The sequence below is a fragment of the Panthera leo genome, chromosome A1, assembly GCF_018350215.1.
Source record: "Panthera leo isolate Ple1 chromosome A1, P.leo_Ple1_pat1.1, whole genome shotgun sequence".
Lineage (NCBI taxonomy): Eukaryota > Metazoa > Chordata > Mammalia > Carnivora > Felidae > Panthera > Panthera leo.
Genome location: NC_056679.1, coordinates 142,911,623 through 142,931,822, shown reverse-complemented (window position 1 = coordinate 142,931,822; position 20,200 = coordinate 142,911,623). Strand labels below are relative to the sequence as shown.

The 20,200-nt window shown below is 40.3% G+C and overlaps 1 long non-coding RNA gene and 1 pseudogene across 1 annotated transcript; one reads left to right on the top strand and one right to left on the bottom strand.

The window, feature by feature from the left end:
• Positions 1–250: 250 nt before the first annotated feature.
• Positions 251–8,227, top strand: LOC122200886. The gene is made up of 3 exons (XR_006193965.1): positions 251–336; positions 7,173–7,207; positions 8,145–8,227. It is a non-coding gene; the product is annotated as an uncharacterized LOC122200886 (long non-coding RNA).
• A 6,016-nt stretch (positions 8,228–14,243) lies between these two features.
• LOC122200876 lies at positions 14,244–14,556 on the bottom strand (annotated as a pseudogene).
• Positions 14,557–20,200: the final 5,644 nt, after the last annotated feature.

Below are 20,200 nucleotides of genomic sequence, written 5' to 3'. Positions count from 1 at the left end.
TAGAAGGGGAGGACAAGTGAAACTAGGAGCACCAGCAGCTCGTGCAGAATGGTGGCAAAGACCACAGGACCTGGGGCCATACCTACATGGCTGGAATCCTGTCTTCTCAACTTCCCAGTGGTGTGATCCTGGGCAAGTTCTCTGTGAGGTAGCAATTAGATATTGTGAAGTCACAGTTAACCTCTCTGCATAGTCACAATGAATCGATTGCAAATGTTTTGGTGTATTTGTCAAGTGTTTTGCTCTGTATTAGGAACAGAATTAATATTAGATGCATGTAAATCCGGAACCGTGTCTGTGTTTAAGTGCTTAATTATTGTTTCTGAAAGGCCCACTGTGAGTATCTAGAACAGTTATAGTTAATAGCTTTGCTAAATTGAGAATGTTTAGGGATGTCTACATCCTGGATCCTGTTCTAGGTCTTTCTCAATGTTTTTAAGTTTGTTTGTTTATTTGTTTATTTAGAGAGAGTATGCACGTGCACGCATATGAGCAGGGGAGGGGCAGAGAGAGAGGGGACAAGAGAGAATATCAGGCAGGCTCCCTACTGTCAGTGTGGAACCCAGTGTGTGGCTTGATCTCATGAAGCGTGAGATCATGTAGGTCTTTCTCAATTTAAGAATCTTAAGAAGTCAAAAAAAAAAAAAAATCTTAAGAAATCAGAATTGTCTTCCTAACCTCATCCTGTGCCCACCTTACCCCAAGCAGACACTCTCTCGACTCTATAATCCTGAGGACAGAGACCTGGGTAGAACTTGATCTAAGCCATATCCCAGTGTCCAGCCCAGGGCCTCAAAAATAAATGTGTATTAAAGATTAATGCAGTGGTATCTCTAGAATTTTGATAAAAAATGACTCAGAGGTGATCATCTGGTTGGGATTGAAGATGAGAGTTTGGATTGAAATTGCATTTGCTGTAGGAAATAATGGTGATCAAAGAGATGTAGCTAATGTTCCCTCATGCCAGCCCTTGAAATTACCAATGAATGAATATGTGAATGAATGAATAATATATGAATACATGAGTGAATGAGGATAGCAGCGCTACAGCTCTCTGTCTCAGTAGACACCACCACTGGGATAGAATCTCCAACCAATGGAGGAGGAATTTCAAAACGAGATCTGAGATGGACTAATCTGAAGTAAACTGAGTATTAATATATCTTCTTTACCTGCTGACACCCCTCACGTGGAGAATTCTGCGTTATAATAATTATACAAGAGATGCATGCAATGCCCTTGTAGGAAGCCAAACAAATTGAATACAGCCTTTTCCTGTTAAAAACAAAATTCAACTATGTAAATTTGAAGATCTAATTGGCTTTATTAAAAGATTCATGAATTGGGGACATCCCAGCTAACAAGTAGAGGGGAGCTCCAAGGAACTGTAGAAAGTGGAACGTTTGTGGGGCACCTGGGTGGCTAAGTCAGTTAAGGGTCTGACCTCTGATTTCAGTTCAGGTCATGATCTCATGGTTTGTGGGATCAATCCGCACATCAGGCTCTGTGCTATCAGAACCTGGGATTCTTTCTTTCCCTCTTTCTCTGCACCTTTCACAATAAATAAACATTAAAAAATAGTTTCTTTAAAAAAAAAATAGGAAGGTGGGGGGGGGGCAAGAAAGTTATTAGCACAAGAAAAGGATTGTTCCAGGCAAGGTGGATTTTCCTTTGTGGGAAAAGCAGGGGTCTTATCATACAGATTACTTCATCCACCCCACTTCATCTATCGTTGGGGGATGGAAAGGGCTCCTGTGGCCAACTCTTGTGTGATCAGTAAATTCCTGAGTGACTGATTAAGACTGTATTTCTGGAGGAGGTTGAAACTGCAATTAGATTGGGTATTAAGCCCTGGTTTGTGGAGTTGGCCTAAGTGACACTGAAATGCCCAGAGTCTAAGAGACCCCCAAAAACGAACCACCAGAGTCCAGAGTCAAAGCTAAGCAGCAAGGGTCATTTATTGCAGGTTCGAACCTGGACCTCTGCGCCCTCGTTGCCAGTGACGCCGAGAGGTCCTGAGAGAGGTTTTTACACCCCTTTTATAGACAGGTACAAACAAGTCATGGGGAAATCAGGAATTTTCCACAGTTACAGAGCTGCGATTGGTTGGTGTTTAAAGTTGGACACTTAACAGTATTCGATTGGTTCCTGCCTTTAGGTCAGACCACAACCGGGGGTACGGGTATCACAATGATTGATCAGGAATACACGGATGTGCCAGGCAACAATGATTGATCAGGAATATACGGATGTGCCAGGCAACAATGATTGATCAGGAATACATGGGCGCGCCAAGCAATTGTACAGAAGCGGAACAAGCTGGTTAAGCTTGGTTAGGTTTCAGTTTCCCGTAACTTAAGCTTTTAAGTTTTAATTTTCTCAGCCCTCTCAACACCATTTTGGGCCTGTGGGTTTTTTTTAACACTCCTAAGACCTGTAGCCCGGTTTATTTTACTTTTATCTGATTTTATTTTATTGTTGAAGTCTAGTTGGCTCACAATGTTACATTAGTTTCAGGTGTACAATATAGTGATTCAACAAGTCTACATAAGCTGTGCCCTCCACAAGTGTAGCTACCAGCTGGTGTAATACCATTGGCTACATTCTCCATGCTGTACCTTTGATCACCACGACGTATTCATTCAATAACTAGAAGCCGGTATCTCCTACTCCCCTTCACCTACTTTGCCCATCCCCTCCCCTCCTTTGGTAACCATCAGTTTGTTCACCGTATTTGCGCCTATGACCCAGTTTAGAGAACAATGTTCTAGATTATGTATACCTACTGATGAGACTGTCATCACTTTTTCAATTTTCCTCACAGAGGTATGAGATTAATGAGATAACCATTTTACGTCTTGTTGTGAAAGAAACTCCTATATAAAAGCTATTATTGTCATGTTTACAATCCAGAATGGTCCGATGAAGTAGTATATTTAGATATCTAAATGGTAATGGAGAGTTTGTGTTAAGTTTTGGATGTATTTGATTGATTTGTTGAATTTTAAATTAATCTGAGTTTTTTAATTGGACTGATTTTTTAATTCATGTGGGACCAAGACTCATATGTCTTCTCTTTGTTGACAGGCTGTATCTTTTCCATGTAATCCTGGTCTCTACTTTTTATTTGCATTTATTTTTATTTCTATCTGGAAACTTGTCTGACTGGTCTTTGCTTCTGAAGACGTCAGGTTATGCAAAACTCTTGGCATTCTTTGCTTGATGACTGCACAAAGGATTAATTAAGTGTGAGGCAAATTCTTGTTAGATAGCTCAGTCACATAATTCCAGAGAAATCTCTTGTACATATTACTCATTAAAGTGGTTTTTTTTTTCATTTTAAAATGACCACAAAAATTACTGAAATAGCAAAAGCTTTGTCCTTTTTCCTTTCTAGAGCTCTTAGTTTTTCTGCTTTCGTCTTCATGGCTAGACTTCTAGAAACTTGAAAACAGTTTCTCTCCTTTTATTGGGGACTTTTTGGCAAACACTGAAACTGAAATATGGCTTGATATATTTTTGTTGTTTCTGAGTTTGTTTATCAACATGATTAATATTATCAAAACTGTCCTTGGGACATAGCTTAATCCCTCAGCTTCTGTTCCTGAGGAGGATTCGCTTTGGAGAAATAAATTTTTAAAAGTTGCATGCCAGGCAGGATAGCAGCAGGAGCATTCCTTAACCTTCCTGCTTCTGCTCGCGTTTGTTTCCATGCACACCTGTCTGCAATGTCTCTGGATTCATCACGGTGCCTCCAGTCTAGAGAAAACTGTGAATACTCTTTTCTGAGCCTCTACAATGACTTCTTCCTGTGAAGAAGCCACAAGAACCACTCACTGACACAGAATCCCTTTTCTAAGAAAAGGAAGTCGCTGTTTTTAACATGGCACTCCTTAGGAAATCTTAGCCAGGATATTTTATTGAAGTACCCAATTTAAAAATTTTGGGTTCTTGGGGTGCCTGGGTGGCTCAGTCAGTTGAATGTCCGACTTCGGATAAGGTCATGATCTCTTGGTTCCATGAGTTCGAGTCCTGCATTGGGCTCTGTGCTGTCCGCATGGAGCTTGCTTGGGATCCTCTGACTCCCTCTCTCTGTCCTTCCCCTGTTCACGCATGTGTGCACGTGCTCTTGCTCTCTCTCAAAAATAAATATTTAATAATTTAAAAAAAGATCTCAAGTTCTTTAATAGAAATGAATTTCAGCAATGCTGTTTTCATTCCATATGCCTCTTCTCTCTTTTCCTTTTCTTTTTTTTCAAGTTCCTTCAGTAAGAATATTTGCACTCTCTGGTGTGCTGAGATCCTGGACCAACAGGATCTCAAGTGTCGAACGTCCTGTCAGAATTTAGGTTCCATTGACGACAGATTGATGACAGTCAATAGTGCAATAGTGAGTTGTTGTTGTTTTACCAAAAGAGGCCATTTCTTTTGTTTTTAAGAGCACCTAAGTTGCTAAGAGACCATAGTTCGGTTCATAATGTTTATTGTATTAATTTGGCTCTTTCCTTAATCCTCCTACATTTCATTTATTTCATTGTCTGCCCTGCTACAAAAAATACCGCTTTATCTCTGCCTAACACCCTCTCCTTCGCACTCCCTACTCTGGTTTCTAAAGAAAACCTGGAAGAATAAGGACAGAAGTCCATGCAAAGAGACTGCAGGCAAGGAAGAAAGAAAAGGAAGAGTCTGAGGAGGGCGAACAGCTGGCGAGTGGGGTGGTTAGACTTGTCAGTGCTCCTGGGCTCCTTTTTCCTCAGCTAGCTAACCTGCGGCCAGGACTTGGCCACTGCAGCTTCCTTTGGCTTCCTTCCATTTCTGACTTCAAGACCATGCTCAGGGCAGACTGCCTTAGAAGGCAATTGGTTTCCTCCTGTTGGCCCACGGGGTGCTTCTGCCACTGTACCCGCTGGCCTGGCATCCTGGAAATCTGACAAGCCTGCCTTGCTGAGACAGAACAGATTGGCTTCTGTCCTTTTTTTCCTTTATTACAGTGGAGAGAGAGAGAGGCCCAGAGGAGGAGGAAGCTGCTGGTGCAGAAGTCGCTCTCTGGAAGGGAGCTCTTGTGAAATTCATTCTGCGTGGAAACAATCGTGTGGGGGTGTCATTTTCAGTTGTGCTGTTGCTGGCAGGATGATTCAAACAGAACTGTTTCCCTGATCTGCTTGGGCTTGGTTTCCACTCCTGCATAATACACACGCGGGGTTCTCTGTACTGTGGGTAGCAGAGAGCCCACAGATACCTGTGGTTGGAAAGCTGTAGGGGTCTCTAATTTTAGGAGTCAAGCAAAATCTAAGATACTTCAAAAATTTTTTCTAATTATTATTTATTTTAAATTTTTTAAACGGCTGATTAATTTTGAGGGAGAAAGAGAGAGAGAGAGAGAGGCAAAGAGAGGGAAAGAGACAGAATCCCAAGCAGGCTCCATGCTGTCAGCACAGAGCCTGATTTGGGGTTCAGTCTCACTGACTGTGAGATCATGACCTGAGCCAAAAATGAGAGTCGGATGCTTAAACGACCGAGCCACCCAGGTACCCCTAAGATACATATTTTATAAATCTTGCGTTTTTATTGCTAAAACAAGATGGCAATATTAAAGATCAGTTTTAATGATTATTCTATATTTTAGCTATACAAAAAAAAAAACAAAAAACAAACCACATCACTGCTCAGCTCTCACTGAGTGGGTGAGAACTGGGTGCTCATTAGAATCATCTGGGAGTTTTTCAAATTACAGAGGCCCAGGCCTCACTTTAAACCAACTGACTCTGAATCTATGATGGTGGGGCCCAAGCATCTGTATTTATTTTTAATAAATAAAAAAAATTAATATTTATTTATTTTGAGAGATAGAGACAGAGTGTGAGCAGGGGAGGGCAGAGGGAGAGAGACACACACAGAATCCAAAGCAGCCTCCAGGCTCTGAGCTGTCCTCACAGAGCCCAATGCAGGGCTTGAACCCACAAACCATGAGATGGTGAACTGACCTGAGCTGAAGTTTGGTGCTCAGCGGACTGAGCCACCCGGGTACCCCCAAGCATCTGTTTTTGTTTTTGTTTTTGTTTTTTCAGGCATCTGTATTTTTAATAAAATTCTCAGAGGAGTTGAGAACCACTGGTAGAAGATAATATTGATGAATATCCTGTTTACTCTCTAATTAGATTAAGAAGTAATCTCTCCCTGGTCACATTTCCCTGCCTAATCAGAAGTAATCACTGGCCTAAATTTGGTGTTTATTGTTGTTATCCAAAATTTTAAACTTTTACCACATGGGTATGTGTGTTTGCAACTCCAAATGATACATGGTAGGGCATATACGTGTTTTAAAAACTTTGCAGACATGGAATTATGTCATATATCCTTCTGAAACTTTTTTTTGCTCAAGATGTATTCATATTGATACATGTAGTTTTAGTTCAGTTTCGTTGCTATATAGTATTCTATTGTATAAATTAAAAAAATTTTTTTTGAAGCGAGCCAGTGAGTGTAGCATTTTAACAGAATTATTTCCACTTTGGGGAGTATTTTCTCTCAGTTTTGTCTTCAAGCACACTTTTTTTTTTTTTTTTTTTTAAGTTTTAGTGAAAGAGAGAGAGTGTGTGATTGGGAGAGAAGGGCAGAGGGAGAAAGAGAGAGAGAATCTCAAGCAGGCTCCACGCTCAGCATGGAGCTCAACTTGAGGCTCGATCCCATGACCCTGGGATCATGACCTGAGCCCAAATCAAGATTCAGAACCTCAATCAGCTGAGCCACCCAGACACCCCAAACATATGTGGTTTTTTAAAATATTTATTTATTTTTGACAGAGAGAGATCATGTGCATGCGTACATGCATGAGCAGGTGAGGGGCAGAGAGAGAGGACACAGAGTATCTCAGCACTAACAGCACAGAGCTTGAACCCATGAACCGTAAGATCATGACCTGAGCCCAAGTCGGACACTTAACCAACTGAACCACCCAGGTGCCCCTAGCATACATGTTTTAATAGTGATAATTTCCATTATAACTCAATTTTGGGTTTTCTTTTTCCATTTAGTATCATATAATAAACTTCTTTCCATGTTTCCATAGGTCATAATGATTATTTAATTAACTACATAATTTTCCTTCATGTCTATTCATCATAATTAATCTAACTATATCTGTAATTTTTACCCCTAATATATTCTTGTAGGATGGAGCTGGTAATGTTACAAGAAAGATTTGCAGGTATGTGTGCAGCTTACTTGATTTGTTGAATTATTTCTCTAGAATGGTTTTCCAGGAGTCGGATTATCGAATCAAAGCCTTTGAAAAGGCTTGATACATTTTATAATACTGTTTTCTAAACACACTTGTATTTTTGTTATAACCCATCTCTGGGTTAATGCTGATTTATTTTGTTTCATGGGGGAATATAATATTAGGAGTGCTTCTTTTGGAGAAGCCATACTCTTGGTTCTAAACTCTTAGGACAAATTGAACACTGAGAAGAGTACCCAGAATTGAATATATTTAAGTAGACTAATACACAAAGCTAAATGGAATAGCAAATACATAAGAAATTGCAAATTCACTGGATAAGAAATTAATTCTAGATGTGATTTAATAATTATTGAAAATCCCATACTTATGTTGCCTAATCTCTTTACTAAACCTCAGTTTCCTCAGCTGCAAAATGAGGTTATGATAGAAATAATAATAATAGCCGTGAGTAGCACAACAACATTTTTGCAGTGTTCATCACATGCTAGGCATTGTTCTAAACACTTTACATATACTAGCATTTAACTGGCTTAACAACCCTATCATGTAGGCATAATTATTATTATCCCTACTTCATATTTGAGGAACCAAGGCACAGAGAGGTTAAATGACTTTTCTAATGTCATACAGCTAGTACATGGCAGAGCCAGAATTCTAACTCAGAAAGTCTGGCTCCGGAGTTAATGCTTATAACCACTAAATAAATAAGATAGTTTATATAAAATACCTATTTCAGTGCTAGGTGTATAGTAAGTACTCAATAAATGCTTGATATTATTATAATTATAACGTGTTTTGAAAAATCATTCGAATGAGTACAGGGAGTGAGTGAATTGATTTAATAGCCCTAGAAAACAATCAATAAGTGGAAATTTCAGCAAGGCAAATTTTCACTCAACAGCAGTAGTACATTCTTAGACCCTGGACATGAACAAGGAGAGGCTGAATGTCCACTTGCCAAGAATGCTGTAGAAGAAATTTCCATATCAGGTAAGTGGCTGCCCTGGATGAGCTCTAAGGCAATTTCTAGCTACAGGATTCTATGATACTAGGCCAGAATCCTATGTTCTTTTCCCACATACTAAAGCTCACTTGTTTTCTTTAATATCAGTTTCAGTTTATGAACCTTATTGATGTTATTTTCATTGTAATTATCTGAATCATTCACCAACAAGAGCGTAGCTTTGTAGTTTGTGTAAGCCTTTGGCAGTCTCTTGTGTTGTAAGGTCTGATGTGTTACAATACCTGAACTCATAATGATGGGTGCTGGGGAAACCAACATATAAACATGTCAGTTTCCTTGGTGGTCAGCCTTCCTGAGCAGGCATCTACAGAGCCACTGTCACTTGGCTAAATATTATTTAGAGTCTGTCATCTTTATCAAGAGAACAGACAGGCCCATGAAACGGGGCTTTAAATGTTTACATTGAAAAATTATGGGACTATGATTGTGGATGTGAGTTGATGCCACATTTATAATAACACAGTTTGCAAGTGACTCAGGAGAGTGCCAGTGATTTCCTGCTGGGCAGGGGGATTGCTCCCTTGATGGAAGTAATAATTTTGCTCAAGCCACAGGGAAGCCACACCTGACCTTAGGATTTGTTCTCCCTTCGGATTTCAGCCCATGCGATTATTTTGTCTATACCATTACATCTGAAGCAATCCTTCAGGGTAATGCACAATTTTGTATATCAGATTCATGTCATTTCTCCAAAAAGAGTCATTTAAAGGGAACAGTTAATTCCATTACAAAGATGATGATGGAATCCATAGCAAATATACTGGATTGGCCCAGAGATCCAGGCTTTAGAAAACGATTTCTTATTGGCTATATATTGTTGTCTTTTGTCTAATGTTTTAGATTGTGCTGAATGTGTAGTTACTATGGAGATAGATCAAAATAGGCATAGAGTTTTGAGTATCAAATTGTCAACAAATTTTCCTTATAAAAATAAGATGTAGAGTGAGAAGGAAGGCAGACAAAGACTCTCAAAAACAGTTATGAGATTTAATCTGTGGTATAGGAAGGAACGAGAAAGCAGAGAGCAGACAGGACTTTAGACAATAGATTCTTCAAAATTTTAAGGTAAACCACTTGAAATGATCATTTTTGAATCATCGTCACTGAAACACACAATTTGCCTTATAAAGAAAACAATCTCTTTTTATTTAGTGGGATTTGACTATGTTCAACCTTTGTAATAATTCTAAAATAAAAAGTTACAGGTTAACTTCATAAAAACAACTCATGTATTTATACATGAGTACCGTTGACCTTAGAACAATGCAAGGATTAAAGGTGCTGATCCCCATCAACCAAGAACCTGAAAATCCATGTATAATTTTTGACTCTTCAAAAATTTGGGGCGCCTGGGTGGCTCAGTCGGTTAAGCGGCCGACTTCGGCTCAGGTCATGATCTCACGGTCCGTGAGTTCAAGCCCCGCGTCTGGCTCTGTGCTGACAGCTCAGAGCCTGGAACCTGTTTGAGATTCTGTGTCTCCCTCTCTCTGACTCTCCCCCTTTCATGCTCTCTATCTCAAAAATAAATAAACGTTAAAAAAAAAATTAAAAAAAAAAAAAATTTTACCAATAGCCCAGTGCTGACTGGAAGCCTTACTGATAACATAAATAGTCAATTGACACATATTCTGTATGTTATATGTACTATATACTGTATTCTTACCATAAAGTAAGCTAAAGAAGATGTTATTAAGAAAAATCACATGAAAGAGGAACTACATTTACTGCACTGTATTTATAGAAAAAAAATTCACAGGTAAGTGGACCTGTACAGTTCAAACCTGTGTTGTTCAAGGATCACCTATATTTATATTCTGTGTTTTTTTTTTTTTTTTAATTTTTTAACGTTTATTTATTTTTGAGACAGAGAGAGACAGAGCATGAACGGGGGAGGGTCAGAGAGAGAGGGAGACACAGAATCGGAAACAGGCTCCAGGCTCTGAGCGGTCAGCACAGAGCCTGATGCGGGGCTCTAACCCACGGACCGTGAGATCATGACCTGAGCCGAAGTCGGACGCTTAACCGACCGAGCCACCCAGGTGCCCCTATATTCTGTGTTTAATTTAGAGACATTGTAACTCAAATGAAAACAATTTTAAAATGCAATTTTATTTTGAGTAAGCAAAGGTTTGCTTTGTAATCTGACCACCTAATAAGCAATTATGAGCATACATTTGGGGCATCTGGCTTTAGGGAACTCTAAAGACAGTAGCAAGCTGTCTGGTAGTAATTATAAGTGTCATTATTTTTGTGTTATTCATTCTGGCTCCAATAGGATGAGGGTGGTGTGTCTAGTCATCCTGAAACCTGAATTAGAACCCTCAAGACTTGAATGACAGCAGTGGGCAGTCAGAGTCACTGCTGTTGTGGAATGTAAGCAGAATTTCTAAAAGGAACATGTGTTACTTACATACATTAAATATTGAAAGATTGGCTTAGGCTAAAAGTACTCCAGGTAAGTTGTAGGACTGGATAGTAAAAGGATGAGTTCATATTGTGGACTTTCAAAACATGAAAATCTTTTGATCATATCTATTTAAGATGAAAGTCAATTTTTAAAAAATGTTTTATTTATTTTTGAGAGAGAGAGAGGGAGAGCACAAGCAGGGAAGGGGCAGAGAGCGTGGGAGACAGAGGATCCCAAGCAGGCTCTGTGCTGACAGGCTGACAGCAGCAAGTCCGATGTGGGGCTTGAACTCACAAGCTGGGAGATCATGACCTGAGCCGAAGTCAGATGCTCCACTGACTGAGCCACCCAGCAGCCCCCAATTTTTGATTCAAATAAAACAGTAGGGAGTTGACAAGAAAAGTTTGTCCAAGAAATGACAAATGTATATTATAGCCAAGCACAAATCTCAATTTAGAAATTGCTCTTAAGCAAATTAAACTTTGACAGCATCTTGCTACATTTTAGAGAGTACATGTTTATATATATGAAATTTGAAAATAATTTTGACATATTTTATTTTGTGTAACATTTTGAAAAAAGTATCCTGAGCCAGGCGATCTATTTATCATTTATAAAACAAGGCAAAGACATTGAATTTAGAAACTTCTTGTAGGTTAGTTGAACAAATAGAACTTTCCTAAAGATCTAGAAGATGACCTTGGTGTTCCTGTCCATGGAAAAGCCTCAAAGAGGGACAAGGCAGACAATTGGAAAAATAAAAAATCATCCCTCCTCTCTGAAAGGAGAGCACAGGAAGCACAAAGTGATTGGAGCAGCTTGAATTTATGCTTCCTATTTGAAGAAGTCCTTGTAGAGGTTATTTCTCTGCCCCCGACACCTTCTGTTGTGGGATAACTCTGCCAGAGGGTTACTCAACTCAAGAGAATACTTTTTTTTTTTTTTTTAGGTAGGCTTCATGCCTAGTGTGGAGCCCAATTCAGGGCCTGAACTCACAATCCTGAGTCAAATGCCCAACTGACTGAGCCACCCAGGCGCCCTGAGAATACTTTTTTTTTTTTTTTTTTTACTGCAGAGAAGGCTGCTGAATAACATGTTGAGTATGGCATGGAAAACTTGATATTCTTCTGTTGAGTCCTGTGAGTCATGGCTGCAGATGAGGCATACGAGATCAATGGCCTGCCTGCTGAGATTGGAGTGAGGGGAAATCTGGTCAGAGCCATTTGGGGACAAAACTGCCTCCTTGTCAGTATGGTGGCCTTGCCCAGACTGCTTTTTTTCTCCTGCTGCGTTTATTTTGAAAGAGAGAGAAAGAGTGCATGAGGGAGGGAGGGAGGGGCAGGGAGAGGGAGAGAGAGAGAATCCCAAGCACACTCTGTGCTGTTAGGGCAGAGACTGACACGGGGTTCAATCCCACGACTCTGGGCCAAAATCAAGAGTTGGACACTCAACCAACTGAGCCACTTAGGCACCCCAACGTGGAAGCTGCTTATGTGCTTGTGTAGAAAGGACAGGTTTCTCCTCTGCTCACTTTGTTAAGGCAGCGTAAATTCCTCTTATGAGTCGGTCCTTCCAAAGAGCCGGCAGCCTCTGCTTCAAATGCTCCTGTGACTGCAGACCTAGTTGGTATCTAAATAGTCTAATTCACCGGCAATGATTCTGGCACAAATCAAAGGATTTAGAACTAGAAGGAACTTTAAAGACTTAAGAAATCCAATCGTATCATTTTACGTGTGAAGAACCAAGACCACGTGAGAGCCACAGAGCTAATTAGTGCTAGAGAAATGAGACAAGAACTCAGTGTCTTGAGCCGGATTCTTGTAAATGGAAGAGCATGTCGTTAATTCAGGAGATCTGTGAGTACTGCCTCCAGGCCCGTGCTCATTCCTACGTGTAGTTACTAAGCGATGTTGGTAAGAAACGTAATTTTAGAAGAGGTGATTTGGGGCTTCATATTTAAAGAAACGAATTGTCATGAATCTGTCATGTGCAAACGAGTGCCAAACAATTATCTTAACACTGTTTTTATAAAACAATTGGAAGCCCCACAGCTTTTCCTTATTGGGATGTGTCCTTAACTGAACTCTTGGAGATTAATACTTCATCTTCTAACCCTCCAAGTGTCTTATGCACACATTGAGAAGGCTCAACTTGAAATCCTGAATTTTCTGGCTCATATTTAGAGATGGCTCCTTTTCTAGTAGATACTTTATCTGAGCCTTAAGACTAGACAACTGGGTATTCATTTAATGGGAAGACCTTAATTTTGTCCCTTCCAGGCATCCTGCCCAATTTGCAAAGTGGAAATCCTTGCAACTTTTTCTTTCACTTGGCCTAATATATCTTGTGTAGTTACGTAAATTTACACAAAGCAAAAAATGTTCAGGAAGCAGAAACAGAAAGACAAAAACACTTCATTTATTAGCATCCTGGAAGCAAAGTGCATTGCTTTGGTCCTGCTCTCCAAAAGTACAGTAGTTGCCTTTTATCTGCAGTTTTGCTTTCTGCGTTTTAGTTTCCCTCAGTTAAGTGTGGTCTGGAAGCAGACGGTACTCCTGATGAATCATCGGGAGGTCAAGACCAGACTAACGCTCCATCATAACACCTACAACATTCACCTCACTGTCATCTTATCACATGGGCATTTTACCATCTCATATCATCACAAGAAGAAAAGGTAAGTGCAGTCAGACAAGATGTTTTGAGAGAAACAGAGAGACCACATTCAAATAATGTTCATAATAGAATATTGTTATAATTGTTCTATTTTATTATTAATTATTGTTAATCTCTAAATTTATAAATTAAACTTTTTTTATTTAAAAAAAATTTTTTTTAACGTTTATTTATTTTTGGGACAGAGAGAGACAGAGCATGAACGGGGGAGGGTCAGAGAGAGAGGGAGACACAGAACTGGAAGCAGGCTCCAGGCTCTGAGCCATCAGCCCAGAGCCTGACGCGGGGCTCGAACTCACGGACCGTGAGATCGTGACCTGAGCTGAAGTCAGACGCTTAACTGACTGAGCCACCCAGGCGCCCCTATAAATTAAACTTTATCATAGGTATGTATATATAAGAAAAAAAACAGTATAGGGGCGCCTGGGTGGCTCAGTCGGTTAAGCGTCCGATTTTGGCTCAGGTCACGATCTCATGGTTTGGTTCGAGAATTGGAGCCCCCCTTCTGGCTCTGTGCTGACAGCACCGAGCCTGGACCCTGCTCAGATTCTGTGTCTCCCTCTCTCTGCCTGTCCTCCACTTGCACTCTGTCTCTCACAAAAATAAATAAACATTAGAAAAAAAGAAAAAAAAAACCAGGATATATATAAGGTTTGGTACTATCTGCAGTTTTAGCCATCCACTGGAAGGTCTTGGAATATATACCTGTGGATAATGGGGGCCTATGGTACATAGAAGAACAGAATGCAGATATTGGCTGTATGAAAGCTTTAAAGCAGGTGAATTTTTTTTACAAAATTGTAAACCTACTATGTGCCAGGTTGTTTTCTTTTTTTCTTTTTTTGGCAGCCCTGAAAAGGGCCTTTATTTGGAGAAAAAGGGGTGATGAGGTTTTAGCCCCCAAAGCCATAGAGGGTGCGGCCCTGGTGCTTGAGCAGGTAGACTACCTCCATGGCCGTGACTGTTTTGCGCTTGGCGTGCTCTGTGTAGGTGACAGCGTCGGGGATTACCTTCTCCAGGAAGACCTTGAGTACCCCCCCAGGTCTCCTCCTAGATGAGGCCAGAGATGCGCTTGACGCCGCCGAACTGGGCCAGCCACCAGATGGCGGGCTTAGTGATGCCCTGGATGTTGACGGGCAGCACCTTGCGGTGGTGCTTGGCGCCCCCCATGCCCAGGCCCTTCCCGCCCCTGCGGCGATCAGACATAGCTGCCTAATAAACATTAAAATTTTTTTTAAAAGGAAAGAAAGAAAGAAAGAAAGAAAGAAAGAAAGAAAACCCCAATCGCTGTGACGTGCTGTGCGAGTAGGTCACAGCGATTGGGGTTTTCTTTTCTTTCTTTTTTTTTTTTAATTAAAAAAAAATTTTTTTTTTTATTTTTTTTTTCAACGTTTTTTATTTATTTTTGGGACAGAGAGAGACAGAGCATGAACGGGGGAGGGGCAGAGAGAGAGGGAGACACAGAATCGGAAACAGGCTCCAGGCTCCGAGCCATCAGCCCAGAGCCTGATGCGGGGCTCGAACTCACGGACCGCGAGATCGTGACCTGGCTGAAGTCGGACGCTTAACCGACTGCGCCACCCAGGCGCCCCTAATTAAAAATTTTTTAATGTTTGTTTATTTTTGACAGAGAGAGAGAGAGTGAGAGAGACCGCACACGCCAGCGAGCATGAGTGGGGGAGGGGCAGAGAGAATCCAAAGCAGGCTCCAGCCTCTGAGCTGTCAGCACAGAGCCGGACTGGAGGCTCGAACTCGTGGACAGTGAGATCATGACCTGACACAAAGTCAGAAGCTCAACAACTGAGCCCCACCCCCCAAGGCGTCCCAGTTTTTAAAATTGTTAAATGTTTATTTATTTTTGAGAAAGACAGAGAGACAGAGTGCAAGCTGGGGAGGGGTAGAGAGAAGGAGACACAAAATCTGAAGCAGGCTCCAGGCTCCGAGCTGTCAGCACAGAGCCAGATGTGGGCTTGAATTCACAAACCTTGAGATCATGACCTGAGCCAAAGTGGGATGCCCAACCGACTGAGCCGCCCAGGTGTCCCGGGGTTTTCTTCTTTTAATATGTTCTTTCATTCAAGAAGATGCTTTATTCTCCTTCTGGTTGTTGTCTGTCATAAAGACTTCTTTTGGGGAAAGGATTTGATGTTGGTTATATTTTAGTTTATGCATTCATTTACCCAGTAAATATTTTTTGAGCAACTGCTATGTAGCAGACACTAAGCTAGGTGATAGGATACAATAGGGAGAAGAAATTAGACAAATCCATGCCTTTTTGGCTTAGTCTAGTGAGGGGCAGAATATAATAACACAAATATATATAAGATAAGTTGATGAGCACTGGGAAGGAGATGTACAAAGTACTAGGAGATGGGGAGGATTTCACCTGGTCATAAGCACCAAGGAAAGTTTCCCTATAAAATGATGCTTCAGCAGAAATGTGAAGGAGTTGGAGTTATCAAAGAGTGAAGAATGATTCAAGTCAAGGAAACAGTATATGCAAAGACTCTGTAATCATAGAGGGTCAAGGGGTATTATATGTATTAAAATTTTCTTTTGGGGCATCTGGGTGGCTCAGTTGGTTGAGGGTCCAACTCTTGATTTTGGCTTATATCATAATCCCAGGGTTGTGGGATCAAGCCCCACATTGGGCTCTGTGCTGAGTGTGAAGCCTGCTTAGGATTTTCTTTCCCTCCCTCTTTCCTTCTCCCCTGCTTGTGCACTCTCACTCTCTCTCTCTCAAAAAAAAAAAAAAAAAAATATATATATATATATACACACACACACATATATATATGTAATTTTTTTTTTTTTTTTTTTGCTTTTGCTGTAATGTTGAATAGGTTTGACTGGGATTAAAAGGGATACAGGTAGACTGGTTAGGAGGTTATTAAAATGGATAAAACTTGGGGCGCATGGGTGGCTCCATCAGTTGAGCATCTGACTTCAGCTCAGGTCATGATCTCACATCTCCTGAGTTCAAGCCCTGCATCAGGCTCTCTGCTGTCAGCACAGAGCCTGCTATGTAGCCTCTGTCCCTCTCTCTCTCTGCCCCTCCCCCACATGTGCTCTCTCTGTTTATTTTATAAAAATAAACATTAAAAAAATAGACAAAGCTTGGTTAAGAAGGTGGAGAAGATGGAGGAAAACATAATTTTGACCGGATTGGGGGCTGGTTTGAGCATAGAGGTGAGAGAGAGGGAGGTATCATGGATGACTTCTGGCTTTCAGGCTCCTTCAACTGAATGACTAGTTCACTGAAGTGGGGGCTACGGAAGGAAACCAGGTTAGGGGAATTGGTGGATGTGGGAAGTGGTGAAAGCATGACTTCATTAGACTTGAACATCTTGAGAATCCCAAGAGGCCAAGGTAAGCTGCCAGTTGTATAATCAACTTTGATGCCTGAGGAGACAGAGGCTTGGGCTGGAGATATAAATTTGTGAGTCATCTTTGTGTGGACATTGAGTAGAGAGGGGAGCACCAGGAGAAAGACTATTTTAGAGTGGATTTAAGTAAATGCTCTACTTTCCTCTGGGGATAGGTCTTTTTTTTCTTTTCAAAGTTTATTTATTTTGAGAGAAAGAGAGAAAGTGCACTCGCATGCAAGCAGGAGAGTGGCAGAGAGAGAGAATTCCAAGAAGGCTTGATCCTGGGGGCTCAACATGGGGCTGGGTTCTATGAACCAAGAGATCATGACCTGGGCTGAAATCAAGAGTTGGAAGCTTAACTGACTGAGCCACCCAGGTGCACCAAATGGCTTTGATTCTTGATCAAAGTCTTTCAGGTTTTAGAGCAAATGGACAAACTTAGAAATTGAGCAGAAATATCCCTAAAATTATGACACACAGGTGGACCTTGCTGGGCTTGTTGAAAAGTTAACTGAAAGACATGAAAGACATTTTTTTTAAATGTTTTTTTAACGTTTATTCATTTTTGAGAGACAGAGAGAGATACAGTGCAAGTGGGGGAGGAGCAAAGAGAGAGAGAGACACACACACACACACACACACACACACACAGAATCCGAAGCAGGATCCAGGCCCCGAGCTGTTAGCACAGAGCCTGATGCGGGGTTTGAACTCACTGACTGCAAGATCATGACCTGAGCTGAAGTCAGACGCTTAACTGACTGAGCCACCCAGGTGCCCCCGAAAGACATTTTTTTAAATCTTTAAGGAAAACAAACTTTTAGCTATCTGCTTGATGGGCAGATGGTGCATAGGGAGAAAAGGTCAGGTAAAGTGCCTAGGTCTATAAAGCAAGTTAAATTCTGTGTTGGCAAATGAAGTGATTAAAATGATCAAAGATATCCTTTCAATCTAAAAGTAGTTTGAAGGTGTTGTGTGTGTGTGTGTGTGTGTGTGTGTGTGTGTGTGAAGAATGAATTAATCTAAAAACTAAATTTAAAACATCTTAACTGGTTTTTAGTACATGCACCCAAGAAAATACTATGAAACTTTTTAAAAAGATGAAAGATAATGTGGATAATCTAGATGTATACATTCATAGAAGGAATCCTGTTATATGTTATCAGGTGAAAAAAAGCATGCTGCAAAACATTATTGAGGTATAATCTATTTATTGGCATTTAAAAAATTTTCAACAACACAGCAGAAAAACCAATAAAGACATTCCTATTTTAAAATCATAGGTTGAACATTTTTCCATTTTTAAATATTCTTCAAAAGCATAGTTTTTATTCACTACATAATGCCATTATATGAACTTATTGAGCCATTCCTTTGTTTTGACAAAATTTCATCTTTATAAAATCACACACACCCGTACACACACATGGTATAGATTCCTAGAAGTACTCAGTCAAGCTGTTTGAGATTCTTCTCAAACTGCTTTTCAGAGAAGCTGTCATGATTTTTCATTTCCACCAACAGCGTACAAAAATGCAGTTCCATTGTACTTAAAATACTTTAAAATACCTTTTTTAATTTAAATTTTAATTTTTTAAAAGTTGCTTATTTATTTTGAAAGAGAGAGAGGATGGGGGAGGGGCAGAGAGAGAGAGAGAGAGAGAGAGGGAGAGAGAGAGAGAGAGAGAAAGAGAGAATTCCAAGCAGGTTCCATGCTGTCAGCATGAGCCTGATGTTGGGCTTGATCCCACAGCTGTGAAATCATGACCTGAGTGAAATCAAGAGTCAGATGCTTAACTGACTAAGCCATCCAGGTGTCTCTAATTTTAATTTTTTAAAATAAAGTTTATTTATTTATTTTGAGAAAGAGAGAGAGAGAGAGAAAGCAAGCGGGGGAGGGGAAGGGAAAGAGGGAGAGAGAGAATCCCAGGCAGGCTCTGCACCATTAGCACAGACCCCGAGTTGGGGCTTGAACTTGTGAACCATGAAATAACGACCTGAGCTGAAGTCTTCAGCTCAACCAAATGAGTCACCCAGGCGCCCCAACTTTTTTTAATTTTAGAGAGAGAGAGTGCATGTGTGCGAGTCGAGGACAGGGGCAGAAGCAGAGGGAGGGAGAATCTTAAGTAGACTGCAGGCTCCATGCTCAGCACGGAGCCTAATGTGGGGCTCGATTCCACAACCCTGGGATCATGACCTGAGCTGAAATCAAGAGTCAGACACTCAACTGATTGAGCCACCCAGGGGCCCCTAAAATACCTTTTCAAAGTTAATAGGAGAAATAGTATTTCAATATCATTTGTAATTGTGTCATTTGTGTTACCAGTAACATTCAAGATTTTTGTTGCGTATCAGCCACTTACATTTTTATTTGAATAATTTAAAGTTCTTCTTTAAAAAAAATTTTTTTTAACATTTATTTATTTTTGAGACAGAGAGAGACAAAGCATGAACGGGGGAGGGTCAGAGAGAGGGAGACACAGAATCTGAAACAGGCTCCAGGCTCTGAGCTGTCAGCACAGAGCCCGACATGGGGCTCGAACTCACGGACCATGAGATCATGACCTGAGCTGAAGTCGGCCGCTTAACCGACTGAGCCACCCAGGCGCCCCTAAAGTTCTTTTTTTAAATAATTCTTAAGCTTTACCTATTTTTCTATTGTTAGAGTTATTTTAAAAATTAATAGACTTTTTTAAAAGCAGTTTTACATTTGTAGAAAAATCGAGCAAAAAGTATTGAGATTTCCCATGTACCACTTCTATCTACTCTCTCCTCAGTTGTGTTAGTATGGTATATTTGTTACAATTGATGAGCCAGTATTGATATATTATTATCAACTAAAGTTTATAGTGGGTTCACTCTTTTTGTTTTACATTCGATGGGTTTTGACAAATGTATGACATATATTTACCATTATGGTATCATACAGAATAGTTTTACTGCCCTATAAAAATCTGCATTCATCTATTCAGCCCTCCCTCCCCCATAGTTTCTGGCAACCAGTCATTGTTTAATGGTCACAACAGTTTTGTCTTTTCCGTGATATCACATAGTTGGAATCATACAACCTGTAGTCTTCTCAGACTGGCTTCTTTGACTTAGCAATATGCATTTACGTTTCCTCTGTGTCGTTTCATGGCTTGAGAGTGCTTTTCTTTTTAAAGCTAGCTAATGTTTAGTCAATTGAATGGATATTCCATGGCTTATTTACTCACCTATTGAAGAACATCTTGGTTGTTTCCAAGTTTTGGCAACTATGAATAAACCTGCTATAAACAATCGAGTGTTTGGGCATAATTTTCAACTAATTTGGGTAAATACCAAGGACTGTCATTGCTGGATCATATGGTTAAGAGTATGCTTAGCTTTCTAGAAACTGCCAAACTGTCTTCCAAAGTGGAGTTTTGCATTCCCATCAGCAATAAATGAGAATTGTTGCTTATAGTACTTTTTGAAACCTGTTAATAGTAATAACAATAAAA